Source organism: Telmatherina bonti, assembly GCF_933228915.1.
Source record: "Telmatherina bonti genome assembly, chromosome: 19".
NCBI classification, from domain to species: domain Eukaryota; kingdom Metazoa; phylum Chordata; class Actinopteri; order Atheriniformes; family Telmatherinidae; genus Telmatherina; species Telmatherina bonti.
Window position 1 is genome coordinate 38,809,554 of NC_136617.1, and position 17,836 is coordinate 38,827,389.

Genomic DNA, 17,836 nt, shown 5'->3' on the forward strand with positions numbered 1-17,836 from the left:
ACACCGTCCTCCAGAGGTTACACACCATCCTCCAGAGGTTACACACCATCCTCCAGAGGTTACACACCGTCCTCCAGAGGTTACACACCGTCCTCCAGAGGTTACACACCATCCTCCAGAGGTTACACACCATCCTCCAGAGGTTACACACCATCCTCCAGAGGTTACACACCGTCCTCCAGAGGTTACACACCGTCCTCCAGAGGTTACACACCAACCTCCAGAGGTTACACACCATCCTCCAGAGGTTACACACCATCCTCCAGAGGCTACACACCGTCCTCCAGAGGCTACACACCGTCCTCCAGAGGCTACACACCGTCCTCCAGAGGTTACACACCATCCTCCAGAGGTTACACACCATCCTCCAGAGGTTACACACCATCCTCCAGAGGCTACACACCGTCCTCCAGAGGTTACACACCATCCTCCAGAGGTTACACACCATCCTCCAGAGGTTACACACCATCCTCCAGAGGTTACACACCATCCTCCAGAGGCTACACACCCTCCTCCAGAGGTTACACACCGTCCTCCAGAGGCTACACACCCTCCTCCAGAGGTTACACACCGTCCTCCAGAGGCTACACACCGTCCTCCAGAGGCTACACACCGTCCTCCAGAGGTTACACACCGTCCTCCAGAGGTTACACACCGTCCTCCAGAGGCTACACACCGTCCTCCAGAGGCTACACACCGTCCTCCAGAGGCTACACACCGTCCTCCAGAGGTTACACACCGTCCTCCAGAGGCTATACACCGTCCTCCAGAGGCTACACACCGTCCTCAAGAGGCTACACACCGTCCTCCAGAGGCTACACACCGTCCTCCAGAGGCTGCACACCGTCCTCCAGAGGCTACACACCGTCCTCCAGAGGTTACACACCGTCCTCCAGACGTTACACACCGTCCTCCAGACGTTACACACCATCCTCCAGAGGTTACACACCGTCCTCCAGACGTTACACACCGTCCTCCAGACGTTACACACCGTCCTCCAGACGTTACACACCGTCCTCCAGAGGTTACACACCGTCCTCCAGACGTTACACACCGTCCTCCAGACGTTACACACCATCCTCCAGAGGTTACACACCGTCCTCCAGACGTTACACACCGTCCTCCAGACGTTACACACCATCCTCCAGAGGTTACACACCGTCCTCCAGAGGTTACACACCGTCCTCCAGACGTTACACACCGTCCTCCAGACGTTACACACCGTCCTCCAGAGGTTACACACCGTCCTCCAGACGTTACACACCGTCCTCCAGACGTTACACACCATCCTCCAGAGGTTACACACCGTCCTCCAGAGGTTACACACCGTCCTCCAGACGTTACACACCGTCCTCCAGACGTTACACACCGTCCTCCAGAGGTTACACACCGTCCTCCAGACGTTACACACCGTCCTCCAGACGTTACACACCATCCTCCAGAGGTTACACACCGTCCTCCAGACGTTACACACCGTCCTCCAGACGTTACACACCGTCCTCCAGAGGTTACACACCGTCCTCCAGACGTTACACACCGTCCTCCAGACGTTACACACCATCCTCCAGAGGCTACACACCGTCCTCCAGACGTTACACACCGTCCTCCAGACGTTACACACCGTCCTCCAGACGTTACACACCATCCTCCAGAGGCTACACACCGTCCTCCAGACGTTACACACCGTCCTCCAGACGTTACACACCGTCCTCCAGACGTTACACACCATCCTCCAGAGGCTACACACCGTCCTCCAGACGTTACACACCGTCCTCCAGACGTTACACACCGTCCTCCAGAGGCTACACACCGTCCTCCAGAGGCTACACACCGTCCTCCAGAGGCTACACACCGTCCTCCAGAGGTTACACACCGTCCTCCAGAGGTTACACACCGTCCTCCAGAGGCTACACACCGTCCTCCAGACGTTACACACCGTCCTCCAGACGTTACACACCATCCTCAAGAGGCTACACACCGTCCTCCAGACGTTACACACCATCCTCCAGAGGCTACACACCGTCCTCCAGACGTTACACACCATCCTCCAGAGGCTACACACCGTCCTCCAGAGGCTACACACCGTCCTCCAGAGGTTACACACCATCCTCCAGAGGTTACACACCGTCCTCCAGAGGCTACACACCGTCCTCCAGAGGTTACACACCATCCTCCAGAGGTTACACACCGTCCTCCAGAGGCTACACACCGTCCTCCAGAGGTTACACACCATCCTCCAGAGGTTACACACCGTCCTCCAGAGGTTACACACCATCCTCCAGAGGTTACACACCGTCCTCCAGAGGCTACACACCGTCCTCCAGACGTTACACACCGTCCTCCAGACGTTACACACCGTCCTCCAGAGGTTACACACCGTCCTCCAGAGGTTAGACACCGTCCTCCAGAGGCTACACACCGTCCTCCAGAGGTTACACACCGTCCTCCAGAGGTTACACACCGTCCTCCAGAGGTTACACACCGTCCTCCAGAGGTTACACACCGTCCTCCAGAGGTTACACACCGTCCTCCAGACGTTACACACCATCCTCAAGAGGCTACACACCGTCCTCCAGACGTTACACACCATCCTCCAGAGGCTACACACCGTCCTCCAGACGTTACACACCATCCTCCAGAGGCTACACACCGTCCTCCAGACGTTACACACCATCCTCAAGAGGCTACACACCGTCCTCCAGACGTTACACACCATCCTCCAGAGGCTACACACCGTCCTCCAGACGTTACACACCATCCTCCAGAGGTTACACACCGTCCTCCAGAGGCTACACACCGTCCTCCAGAGGTTACACACCATCCTCCAGAGGTTACACACCGTCCTCCAGAGGTTACACACCGTCCTCCAGAGGTTACACACCGTCCTCCAGAGGCTACACACCGTCCTCCAGAGGCTACACACCGTCCTCCAGAGGTTACACACCGTCCTCCAGACGTTACACACCATCCTCCAGAGGCTACACACCGTCCTCCAGAGGTTACACACCGTCCTCCAGAGGTTACACACCGTCCTCCAGAGGCTACACACCGTCCTCCAGAGGCTACACACCGTCCTCCAGAGGTTACACACCATCCTCCAGAGGTTACACACCGTCCTCCAGAGGTTACACACCGTCCTCCAGAGGTTACACACCGTCCTCCAGAGGCTACACACCGTCCTCCAGAGGTTACACACCGTCCTCCAGACGTTACACACCATCCTCCAGAGGCTACACACCGTCCTCCAGAGGCTACACACCGTCCTCCAGAGGCTACACACCGTCCTCCAGACGTTACACACCGTCCTCCAGACGTTACACACCGTCCTCCAGAGGTTACACACCGTCCTCCAGAGGCTACACACCGTCCTCCAGAGGCTACACACCGTCCTCCAGAGGTTACACACCGTCCTCCAGAGGTTACACACCGTCCTCCAGAGGTTACACACCGTCCTCCAGAGGTTACACACCGTCCTCCAGAGGCTACACACCGTCCTCCAGACGTTACACACCATCCTCCAGAGGTTGCACATCGTCCTCCAGAGGATACACACCGTCCTCCAGACGTTACACACCATCCTCAAGAGGCTACACACCGTCCTCCAGACGTTACACACCATCCTCCAGAGGCTACACACCGTCCTCCAGAGGTTACACACCGTCCTCCAGAGGTTACACACCGTCCTCCAGAGGTTACACACCGTCCTCCAGACGTTACACACCATCCTCCAGAGGTTGCACACCGTCCTCCAGAGGTTACACACCGTCCTCCAGACGTTACACACCATCCTCCAGAGGCTACACACCGTCCTCCAGACGTTACACACCATCCTCCAGAGGCTACACACCGTCCTCCAGACGTTACACACCATCCTCCAGAGGCTACACACCGTCCTCCAGAGGTTACACACCGTCCTCCAGAGGCTACACACCGTCCTCCAGACGTTACACACCGTCCTCCAGACGTTACACACCATCCTCAAGAGGCTACACACCGTCCTCCAGACGTTACACACCATCCTCCAGAGGCTACACACCGTCCTCCAGACGTTACACACCATCCTCCAGAGGCTACACACCGTCCTCCAGAGGCTACACACCGTCCTCCAGAGGCTACACACCGTCCTCCAGACGTTACACACCGTCCTCCAGACGTTACACACCGTCCTCCAGAGGTTACACACCGTCCTCCAGAGGTTACACACCGTCCTCCAGAGGCTACACACCGTCCTCCAGAGGTTACACACCGTCCTCCAGACGTTACACACCATCCTCCAGAGGTTGCACACCGTCCTCCAGAGGATACACACCGTCCTCCAGACGTTACACACCGTCCTCCAGACGTTACACACCGTCCTCCAGAGGTTACACACCGTCCTCCAGAGGTTACACACCGTCCTCCAGAGGCTACACACCGTCCTCCAGAGGTTACACACCGTCCTCCAGAGGTTACACACCGTCCTCCAGAGGCTACACACCGTCCTCCAGACGTTACACACCATCCTCCAGAGGCTACACACCGTCCTCCAGACGTTACACACCATCCTCCAGAGGCTACACACCGTCCTCCAGACGTTACACACCGTCCTCCAGAGGTTACACACCGTCCTCCAGAGGCTACACACCATCCTCCAGAGGCTACACACCGTCCTCCAGACGTTACACACCGTCCTCCAGAGGTTACACACCGTCCTCCAGAGGTTACACACCGTCCTCCAGAGGCTACACACCGTCCTCCAGACGTTACACACCGTCCTCCAGACGTTACACACCGTCCTCCAGAGGCTACACACCATCCTCCAGAGGTTACACACCGTCCTCCAGAGGTTACACACCGTCCTCCAGAGGTTACACACCGTCCTCCAGAGGTTACACACCGTCCTCCAGAGGCTACACACCGTCCTCCAGAGGTTACACACCGTCCTCCAGAGGTTACACTCTGTCCTCCAGAGGTTACACACCGTCCTCCAGAGGCTACACACCGTCCTCCAGAGGTTATTCACCGTCCTCCAGAGGTTACACACCGTCCTCCAGAGGATACACACCGTCCTCCAGAGGTTATTCACCGTCCTCCAGAGGCTACACACCGTCCTCCAGAGGCTACACACCGTCCTCCAGAGGTTACACACCGTCCTCCAGAAGTTACACACCGTCCTCCAGAGGTTACACACCGTCCTCCAGAGGTTACACACCGTCCTCCAGAGGTTACACACCGTCCTCCAGACGTTACACACCGTCCTCCAGAGGCTACACACCGTCCTCCAGAGGCTACACACCGTCCTCCAGACGTTACACACCATCCTCCAGAGGCTACACACCGTCCTCCAGAGGTTACACACCGTCCTCCAGACGTTACACACCGTCCTCCAGAGGCTACACACTGTCCTCCAGAGGTTACACACCGTCCTCCAGAAGTTACACACCGTCCTCCAGAGGTTACACACCGTCCTCCAGAGGTTACACACCGTCCTCCAGACGTTACACACCGTCCTCCAGAGGCTACACACCGTCCTCCAGAGGCTACACACCGTCCTCCAGACGTTACACACCGTCCTCCAGAGGCTACACACCGTCCTCCAGAGGTTACACACCGTCCTCCAGACGTTACACACCGTCCTCCAGACGTTACACACCGTCCTCCAGAGGCTACACACCGTCCTCCAGAGGCTACACACCGTCCTCCAGAGGTTACACACCATCCTCCAGAGGTTACACACCGTCCTCCAGAGGCTACACACCGTCCTCCAGAGGCTACACACCGTCCTCCAGAGGCTACACACCGTCCTCCAGAGGTTACACACCGTCCTCCAGAGGCTACACACCGTCCTCCAGAGGTTACACACCGTCCTCCAGAGGTTACACACCGTCCTCCAGAGGTTACACACCGTCCTCCAGAGGCTACACACCGTCCTCCAGAGGCTACACACCGTCCTCCAGAGGTTACACACCGTCCTCCAGACGTTACACACCGTCCTCCAGAGGCTACACACTGTCCTCCAGAGGTTACACACCGTCCTCCAGAAGTTACACACCGTCCTCCAGAGGTTACACACCGTCCTCCAGAGGTTACACACCGTCCTCCAGACGTTACACACCGTCCTCCAGAGGCTACACACCGTCCTCCAGAGGCTACACACCGTCCTCCAGACGTTACACACCGTCCTCCAGAGGCTACACACCGTCCTCCAGAGGTTACACACCGTCCTCCAGACGTTACACACCGTCCTCCAGACGTTACACACCGTCCTCCAGAGGCTACACACCGTCCTCCAGAGGTTACACACCATCCTCCAGAGGTTACACACCGTCCTCCAGAGGCTACACACCGTCCTCCAGAGGCTACACACCGTCCTCCAGAGGCTACACACCGTCCTCCAGAGGTTACACACCGTCCTCCAGAGGCTACACACCGTCCTCCAGAGGTTACACACCGTCCTCCAGAGGTTACACACCGTCCTCCAGAGGTTACACACCGTCCTCCAGAGGCTACACACCGTCCTCCAGAGGCTACACACCGTCCTCCAGAGGCTACACACCGTCCTCCAGAGGTTGCACACCGTCCTCCAGAGGCTACACACCGTCCTCCAGAGGTTACACACCGTCCTCCAGAGGCTACACACCGTCCTCCAGAGGTTACACACCGTCCTCCAGAGGTTACACACCGTCCTCCAGAGGCTACACACCGTCCTCCAGAGGTTACACACCGTCCTCCAGAGGCTACACACCGTCCTCCAGAGGTTACACACCGTCCTCCAGAGGTTACACACCGTCCTCCAGAGGCTACACACCGTCCTCCAGAGGTTACACACCGTCCTCCAGAGGCTACACACCGTCCTCCAGAGGTTGCACACCGTCCTCCAGAGGCTACACACCGTCCTCCAGAGGTTACACACCGTCCTCCAGAGGTTACACACCGTCCTCCAGAGGCTACACACCGTCCTCCAGAGGCTACACACCGTCCTCCAGAGGCTACACACCGTCCTCCAGAGGCTACACACCGTCCTCCAGAGGTTACACACCGTCCTCCAGAGGCTACACACCGTCCTCCAGAGGTTGCACACCGTCCTCCAGAGGCTACACACCGTCCTCCAGAGGCTACACACCGTCCTCCAGAGGCTACACACCGTCCTCCAGAGGTTACACACCGTCCTCCAGAGGCTACACACCGTCCTCCAGAGGTTGCACACCGTCCTCCAGAGGCTACACACCGTCCTCCAGAGGCTACACACCGTCCTCCAGAGGCAACACACCGTCCTCCAGAGGCTACACACCGTCCTCCAGAGGCTACACACCGTCCTCCAGAGGTTGCACACCGTCCTCCAGAGGCTACACACCATCCTCCAGAGGCTACACACCGTCCTCCAGAGGCTACACACCGTCCTCCAGAGGTTGCACACCGTCCTCCAGAGGCTACACACCGTCCTCCAGAGGCTACACACCGTCCTCCAGAGGTTGCACACCGTCCTCCAGAGGTTACACACCGTCCTCCAGAGGCTACACACCGTCCTCCAGAGGCTACACACCGTCCTCCAGAGGTTACACACCGTCCTCCAGAGGCTACACACCGTCCTCCAGAGGTTACACACCATCCTCCAGAGGCTACACACCGTCCTCCAGACGTTACACACCGTCCTCCAGAGGCTACACACCGTCCTCCAGAGGTTGCACACCGTCCTCCAGAGGTTACACACCGTCCTCCAGAGGTTACACACCATCCTCCAGAGGCTACACACCGTCCTCCAGACGTTACACACCATCCTCCAGAGGCTACACACCGTCCTCCAGAGGTTACACACCGTCCTCCAGAGGTTACACACCATCCTCCAGAGGCTACACACCGTCCTCCAGACGTTACACACCGTCCTCCAGAGGCTACACACCGTCCTCCAGAGGTTACACACCGTCCTCCAGAGGTTACACACCGTCCTCCAGAGGCTACACACCGACCTCCAGAGGCTACACACCGTCCTCCAGAGGTTACACACCGTCCTCCAGAGGTTACACACCGTCCTCCAGAGGTTACACACCGTCCTCCAGAGGTTACACACCGTCCTCCAGAGGCTACACACCGACCTCCAGAGGTTACACACCGTCCTCCAGAGGTTACACACCGTCCTCCAGAGGTTACACACCGTCCTCCAGAGGCTACACACCGTCCTCCAGACGTTACACACCGTCCTCCAGAGGCTACACACCGTCCTCCAGAGGTTACACACCGTCCTCCAGAGGTTACACACCGTCCTCCAGAGGTTACACAGCGTCCTCCAGACGTTACACACCGTCCTCCAGAGGTTACACAGCGTCCTCCAGAGGTTACACACCGTCCTCCAGAGGTTACACAGCGTCCTCCAGACGTTACACACCGTCCTCCAGAGGTTACACAGCGTCCTCCAGAGGTTACACACCGTCCTCCAGAGGTTACACACCGTCCTCCAGAGGTTACACACCGTCCTCCAGAGGCTACACACCGTCCTCCAGAGGTTACACACCGTCCTCCAGAGGTTACACACCGTCCTCCAGAGGCTACACACCGTCCTCCAGAGGTTACACAGCGTCCTCCAGACGTTACACACCGTCCTCCAGAGGTTACACAGCGTCCTCCAGAGGTTACACACCGTCCTCCAGAGGTTACACAGCGTCCTCCAGAGGTTACACACCGTCCTCCAGACGTTACACACAGTCCTCCAGAGGTTACACAGCGTCCTCCAGAGGTTACACACCGTCCTCCAGAGGTTACACACCGTCCTCCAGACGCTACACACCGTCCTCCAGAGGCTACACACCGTCCTCCAGAGGTTGCACACCGTCCTCCAGAGGCTACACACCGTCCTCCAGAGGTTACACACCGTCCTCCAGAGGTTACACACCATCCTCCAGAGGCTACACACCGTCCTCCAGAGGTTGCACACCGTCCTCCAGAGGCTACACACCGTCCTCCAGACGTTACACACCGTCCTCCAGAGGCTACACACCGTCCTCCAGACGTTACACACCGTCCTCCAGAGGTTACACACCGTCCTCCAGAGGCTACACACCGTCCTCCAGACGTTACACACCGTCCTCCAGAGGTTACACAGCGTCCTCCAGAGGTTACACACCGTCCTCCAGAGGTTACACACCGTCCTCCAGAGGCTACACACCGTCCTCCAGAAGCTACACACCGTCCTCCAGAGGTTACACACCAACCTCCAGAAGCTACACACCGTCCTCCAGAGGCTACACACCGTCCTCCAGAGGTTACACACCGTCCTCCAGAGGCTACACACCGTCCTCCAGAGGCTACACACCGTCCTCCAGACGTTACACACCGTCCTCCAGAGGCTACACACCGTCCTCCAGACGTTACACACCGTCCTCCAGAGGTTACACAGCGTCCTCCAGAGGTTACACACCGTCCTCCAGAGGTTACACACCGTCCTCCAGAGGCTACACACCGTCCTCCAGAAGCTACACACCGTCCTCCAGAGGTTACACACCAACCTCCAGAAGCTACACACCGTCCTCCAGAGGCTACACACCGTCCTCCAGAGGTTACACACCGTCCTCCAGAGGCTACACACCGTCCTCCAGAGGTTACACACCGTCCTCCAGAGGTTACACACCGTCCTCCAGAGGATACACACCGTCCTCCAGAGGTTACACACCGTCCTCCAGAGGTTACACACCGTCCTCCAGAGGCTACACACCGTCCTCCAGACGTTACACACCGTCCTCCAGAGGTTACACACCGTCCTCCAGAGGTTACACACCGTCCTCCAGAGGCTACACACCGTCCTCCAGAGGTTACACACCGTCCTCCAGAAGCTACACACCGTCCTCCAGAGGTTACACACCAACCTCCAGAAGCTACACACCGTCCTCCAGAGGCTACACACCGTCCTCCAGAGGCTACACACCGTCCTCCAGAGGTTACACACCGTCCTCCAGAGGCTACACACCGTCCTCCAGAGGTTACACACCGTCCTCCAGAGGATACACACCGTCCTCCAGAGGCTACACACCGTCCTCCAGAGGTTACACACCGTCCTCCAGAGGATACACACCGTCCTCCAGAGGCTACACACCGTCCTCCAGAGGTTACACACCGTCCTCCAGAGGTTACACACCGTCCTCCAGAGGCTACACACCATCCTCCAGACGTTACACACCGTCCTCCAGAGGTTACACAGCGTCCTCCAGAGGTTACACACCGTCCTCCAGAGGCTACACACCATCCTCCAGAGGCTACACACCGTCCTCCAGAGGCTACACACCAACCTCCAGAGGCTACACACCGTCCTCCAGACGTTACACACCGTCCTCCAGACGTTACACACCGTCCTCCAGAGGTTACACAGCGTCCTCCAGAGGTTACACACCGTCCTCCAGAGGCTACACACCGTCCTCCAGAGGTTATACACCGTCCTCCAGAGGCTACACACCGTCCTCCAGAGGCTACACACCGTCCTCCAGACGTTACACACCGTCCTCCAGACGTTACACACCGTCCTCCAGACGTTACACACCGTCCTCCAGACGTTACACACCGTCCTCCAGAGGTTACACACCATCCTCCAGAGGCTACACACCGTCCTCCAGAGGTTACACACCGTCCTCCAGAGGTTACACACCGTCCTCCAGAGGTTACACACCGTCCTCCAGAGGCTACACACCGTCCTCCAGAGGCTACACACCGTCCTCCAGAGGTTACACACCGTCCTCCAGAGGTTACACACCAACCTCCAGAGGATACACACCGTCCTCCAGAGGTTACACACCGTCCTCCAGAGGCTACACACCGTCCTCCAGAGGCTACACACCGTCCTCCAGAGGCTACACACCGTCCTCCAGACGTTACACACCGTCCTCCAGAGGTTACACACCGTCCTCCAGACGTTACACACCGTCCTCCAGACGTTACACACCGTCCTCCAGAGGCTACACACCGTCCTCCAGACGTTACACACCGTCCTCCAGAGGTTACACACCGTCCTCCAGAGGCTACACACCGTCCTCCAGAGGTTACACACCGTCCTCCAGAGGTTACACACCATCCTCCAGAGGCTACACACCGTCCTCCAGAGGCTACACACCATCCTCCAGAGGTTACACACCGTCCTCCAGAGGTTACACACCGTCCTCCAGAGGTTACACACCGTCCTCCAGACGTTACACACCGTCCTCCAGAGGTTACACACCGTCCTCCAGACGTTACACACCGTCCTCCAGACGTTACACACCGTCCTCCAGACGTTACACACCGTCCTCCAGAGGTTACACACCGTCCTCCAGAGGCTACACACCATCCTCCAGAGGCTACACACCGTCCTCCAGAGGCTACACACCGTCCTCCAGAGGCTACACACCGTCCTCCAGAGGTTACACACCGTCCTCCAGAGGTTACACACCTTCCTCCAGAGGCTACACACCATCCTCCAGAGGCTACACACCGTCCTCCAGAGGCTACACACCGTCCTCCAGAGGTTACACACCGTCCTCCAGAGGTTACACACCGTCCTCCAGAGGTTACACACCGTCCTCCAGAGGTTACACACCATCCTCCAGAGGTTACACACCGTCCTCCAGAGGATACACACCGTCCTCCAGAGGTTACACACCGTCCTCCAGAGGTTACACACCATCCTCCAGAGGTTACACACCATCCTCCAGAGGCTACACACCGTCCTCCAGAGGTTGCACACCGTCCTCCAGAGGCTACACACCGTCCTCCAGAGGCTACACACCGTCCTCCAGAGGTTACACACCGTCCTCCAGAGGTTACACACCGTCCTCCAGACGCTACACACCGTCCTCCAGACGCTACACACCGTCCTCCAGAGGTTACACACCGTCCTCCAGAGGTTACACACCATCCTCCAGAGGCTACACACCGTCCTCCAGAGGCTACACACCGTCCTCCAGAGGTTACACACCGTCCTCCAGAGGCTACACACCGTCCTCCAGACGCTACACACCGTCCTCCAGAGGCTACACACCGTCCTCCAGAGGCTACACACCGTCCTCCAGACGCTACACACCATCCTCCAGACGCTACACACCGTCCTCCAGAGGCTACACACCGTCCTCCAGAGGTTACACACCGTCCTCCAGAGGCTACACACCGTCCTCCAGAGGTTACACACCGTCCTCCAGAGGTTACACACCTTCCTCCAGAGGCTACACACCATCCTCCAGAGGCTACACACCGTCCTCCAGAGGCTACACACCGTCCTCCAGAGGTTACACACCGTCCTCCAGAGGTTACACACCGTCCTCCAGAGGTTACACACCGTCCTCCAGAGGTTACACACCATCCTCCAGAGGTTACACACCGTCCTCCAGAGGATACACACCGTCCTCCAGAGGTTACACACCGTCCTCCAGAGGTTACACACCATCCTCCAGAGGTTACACACCATCCTCCAGAGGCTACACACCGTCCTCCAGAGGTTGCACACCGTCCTCCAGAGGCTACACACCGTCCTCCAGAGGCTACACACCGTCCTCCAGAGGTTACACACCGTCCTCCAGAGGTTACACACCGTCCTCCAGACGCTACACACCGTCCTCCAGACGCTACACACCGTCCTCCAGAGGTTACACACCGTCCTCCAGAGGTTACACACCATCCTCCAGAGGCTACACACCGTCCTCCAGAGGCTACACACCGTCCTCCAGAGGTTACACACCGTCCTCCAGAGGCTACACACCGTCCTCCAGACGCTACACACCGTCCTCCAGAGGCTACACACCGTCCTCCAGAGGCTACACACCGTCCTCCAGACGCTACACACCATCCTCCAGACGCTACACACCGTCCTCCAGAGGCTACACACCGTCCTCCAGAGGTTACACACCGTCCTCCAGAGGCTACACACCGTCCTCCAGAGGCTACACACCGTCCTCCAGAGGTTACACACCATCCTCCAGAGGTTACACATCGTCCTCCAGAGGCTACACACCGTCCTCCAGAGGCTACACACCGTCCTCCAGAGGCTACACACCGTCCTCCAGAGGTTACACACCATCCTCCAGAGGTTACACATCGTCCTCCAGAGGCTACACACCGTCCTCCAGAGGCTACACACCGTCCTCCAGAGGCTACACACCGTCCTCCAGAGGCTACACACCATCCTCCAGAGGTTACACACCGTCCTCCAGAGGCTACACACCGTCCTCCAGAGGCTACACACCGTCCTCCAGAGGTTACACACCATCCTCCAGAGGCTACACACCGTCCTCCAGAGGCTACACAATGTCCTCCAGAGGTTACACACCATCCTCCAGAGGTTACACACCGTCCTCCAGAGGTTACACACCGTCCTCCAGAGGTTATACACCGTCCTCCAGAGGTTACACACCATCCTCCAGAGGTTACACACCGTCCTCCAGAGGCTACACATCGTCCTCCAGAGGCTACACACCGTCCTCCAGAGGCTACACACCGTCCTCCAGAGGCTACACACCGTCCTCCAGAGGTTACACACCGTCCTCCAGAGGTTACACACCGTCCTCCAGAGGCTACACACCGTCCTCCAGAGGCTACACACCGTCCTCCAGAGGCTACACACCGTCCTCCAGAGGTTACACACCGTCCTCCAGAGGCTACACACCGTCCTCCAGAGGCTACACACCGTCCTCCAGAGGTTACACACCGTCCTCCAGAGGCTACACACCGTCCTCCAGAGGTTACACACCGTCCTCCAGAGGTTACACACCATCCTCCAGAGGTTACACACCGTCCTCCAGAGGTTACACACCATCCTCCAGAGGTTACACACCGTCCTCCAGAGGCTACACACCGTCCTCCAGAGGTTACACACCATCCTCCAGAGGTTACACACCGTCCTCCAGAGGCTACACACCGTCCTCCAGAGGTTACACACCGTCCTCCAGAGGCTACACACCGTCCTCCAGAGGTTACACACCGTCCTCCAGAGGCTACACACCGTCCTCCAGAGGTTACACACCGTCCTCCAGAGGCTACACACCGTCCTCCAGAGGTTACACACCGTCCTCCAGAGGTTACACACCGTCCTCCAGAGGCTACACACCGTCCTCCAGAGGTTACACACCGTCCTCCAGAGGTTACACACCGTCCTCCAGAGGCTACACACCATCCTCCAGAGGCTACACACCGTCCTCCAGAGGCTACACACCGTCCTCAAGAGGTTACACACCGTCCTCCAGAGGCTACACACCGTCCTCCAGAGGTTACACACCGTCCTCCAGAGGTTACACACCGTCCTCCAGAGGTTACACACCGTCCTCCAGAGGTTACACACCGTCCTCCAGAGGCTACACACCGTCCTCCAGAGGCTACACACCGTCCTCCAGAGGTTACACACCGTCCTCCAGAGGCTACACACCGTCCTCCAGAGGTTACACACCGTCCTCCAGAGGTTACACACCGTCCTCCAGAGGTTACACACCGTCCTCCAGACGTTACACACCGTCCTCCAGAGGTTACACACCGTCCTCCAGAGGTTACACACCGTCCTCCAGAGGCTACACACCGTCCTCCAGAGGCTACACACCGTCCTCCAGAGGTTACACACCGTCCTCCAGAGGTTACACACCGTCCTCCAGAGGCTACACACCGTCCTCCAGAGGCTACACACCGTCCTCCAGAGGTTACACACCGTCCTCCAGAGGTTACACACCGTCCTCCAGAGGTTACACACCGTCCTCCAGAGGCTACACACCGTCCTCCAGAGGCTACACACCGTCCTCCAGAGGTTACACACCGTCCTCCAGAGGTTACACACCGTCCTCCAGAGGTTACACACCGTCCTCCAGAGGCTACACACCGTCCTCCAGAGGTTACACACCGTCCTCCAGAGGTTACACACCGTCCTCCAGAGGTTACACACCGTCCTCCAGAGGCTACACACCGTCCTCCAGAGGATACACACCGTCCTCCAGAGGTTACACACCGTCCTCCAGAGGTTACACACCGTCCTCCAGAGGCTACACACCGTCCTCCAGAGGCTACACACCATCCTCCAGAGGCTACACACCGTCCTCCAGAGGTTACACACCGTCCTCCAGAGGTTACACACCGTCCTCCAGAGGCTACACACCGTCCTCCAGAGGCTACACACCATCCTCCAGAGGTTACACACCGTCCTCCAGAGGTTACACACCGTCCTCCAGAGGCTACACACCGTCCTCCAGAGGCTACACACCATCCTCCAGAGGCTACACACCGTCCTCCAGAGGCTACACACCGTCCTCCAGAGGCTACACACCATCCTCCAGAGGTTACACACCGTCCTCCAGAGGCTATACACCGTCCTCCAGAGGTTATACACCGTCCTCCAGAGGCTACACACCGTCCTCCAGAGGCTACACACCATCCTCCAGAGGTTACACACCGTCCTCCAGAGGTTACACACCGTCCTCCAGAGGCTACACACCGTCCTCCAGAGGTTACACACCGTCCTCCAGAGGCTACACACCGTCCTCCAGAGGCTACACACCGTCCTCCAGACGTTACACACCGTCCTCCAGAGGCTACACACCGTCCTCCAGAGGCTACACACCGTCCTCCAGAGGTTACACACCATCCTCCAGAGGTTACACACCATCCTCCAGAGGTTACACACCGTCCTCCAGAGGCTACACACCGTCCTCCAGAGGCTACACACCGTCCTCCAGAGGTTACACACCGTCCTCCAGAGGTTACACACCGTCCTCCAGAGGCTACACACCGTCCTCCAGAGGTTACACACCGTCCTCCAGAGGCTACACACCGTCCTCCAGAGGCTACACACCGTCCTCCAGAGGTTACACACCGTCCTCCAGAGGCTACACACCGTCCTCCAGAGGCTACACACCGTCCTCCAGAGGCTACACACCATCCTCCAGAGGTTACACACCGTCCTCCAGAGGTTACACACCGTCCTCCAGAGGCTACACACCGTCCTCCAGAGGCTACACACCATCCTCCAGAGGTTACACACCGTCCTCCAGAGGTTACACACCGTCCTCCAGAGGTTACACACCGTCCTCCAGAGGCTACACACCGTCCTCCAGAGGCTACACACCGTCCTCCAGAGGTTACACACCGTCCTCCAGAGGTTACACACCATCCTCCAGAGGCTACACACCATCCTCCAGAGGTTACACACCGTCCTCCAGAGGTTACACACCGTCCTCCAGAGGCTACACACCGTCCTCCAGAGGCTACACACCGTCCTCCAGAGGTTACACACCGTCCTCCAGAGGCTACACACCGTCCTCCAGAGGCTACACACCGTCCTCCAGAGGTTACACACCGTCCTCCAGAGGTTACACACCGTCCTCCAGAGGCTACACACCGTCCTCCAGAGGCTACACACCGTCCTCCAGAGGCTACACACCGTCCTCCAGAGGTTACACACCGTCCTCCAGAGGCTACACACCGTCCTCCAGAGGCTACACACCGTCCTCCAGAGGTTACACACCGTCCTCCAGAGGTTACACACCATCCTCCAGAGGTTACACACCGTCCTCCAGAGGTTACACACCATCCTCCAGAGGCTACACACCGTCCTCCAGAGGTTACACACCATCCTCCAGACGTTACACACCGTCCTCCAGAGGCTACACCACCGTCCTCCAGAGGCTACACACCGTCCTCCAGAGGCTACACACCGTCCTCCAGAGGCTACACACCGTCCTCCAGAGGTTACACACCGTCCTCCAGAGGCTACACACCGTCCTCCAGAGGTTACACACCGTCCTCCAGAGGTTACACACCATCCTCCAGAGGTTACACACCGTCCTCCAGAGGCTACACACCGTCCTCCAGAGGTTACACACCAGTCCTCCAGAGGTTACACACCGTCCTCCAGAGGTTACACACCGTCCTCCAGAGGTTACACACCGTCCTCCAGAGGCTACACACCGTCCTCCAGAGGTTACACACCATCCTCCAGAGGTTACACACCGTCCTCCAGAGGCTACACACCGTCCTCCAGAGGTTACACACCGTCCTCCAGAGGTTACACACCGTCCTCCAGAGGCTACACACCGTCCTCCAGAGGTTACACACCGTCCTCCAGAGGCTACACACCGTCCTCCAGAGGCTACACACCGTCCTCCAGAGGCTACACACCGTCCTCCAGAGGTTACACACCGTCCTCCAGAGGCTACACACCGTCCTCCAGAGGTTACACACCGTCCTCCAGAGGTTACACACCGTCCTCCAGAGGCTACACACCGTCCTCCAGAGGTTACACACCGTCCTCCAGAGGTTACACACCGTCCTCCAGAGGCTACACACCGTCCTCCAGAGGTTACACACCGTCCTCCAGAGGTTACACACCGTCCTCCAGAGGTTACACACCGTCCTCCAGAGGTTACACACCGTCCTCCAGAGGTTACACACCGTCCTCCAGAGGTTACACACCGTCCTCCAGAGGTTACACACCGTCCTCCAGAGGTTACACACCGTCCTCCAGAGGCTACACACCGTCCTCCAGAGGCTACACACCGTCCTCCAGAGGTTACACACCGTCCTCCAGAGGTTACACACCGTCCTCCAGAGGCTACACACCGTCCTCCAGAGGTTACACACCGTCCTCCAGAGGTTACACACCATCCTCCAGAGGTTACACACCGTCCTCCAGAGGTTACACACCGTCCTCCAGAGGTTACACACCGTCCTCCAGAGGCTACACACCGTCCTCCAGAGGTTACACACCGTCCTCCAGAGGATACACACCGTCCTCCAGACGTTACACACCGTCCTCCAGAGGCTACACACCGTCCTCCAGAGGTTACACACCGTCCTCCAGAGGTTACACACCGTCCTCCAGAGGTTACACACCGTCCTCCAGAGGTTACACACCGTCCTCCAGAGGATACACACC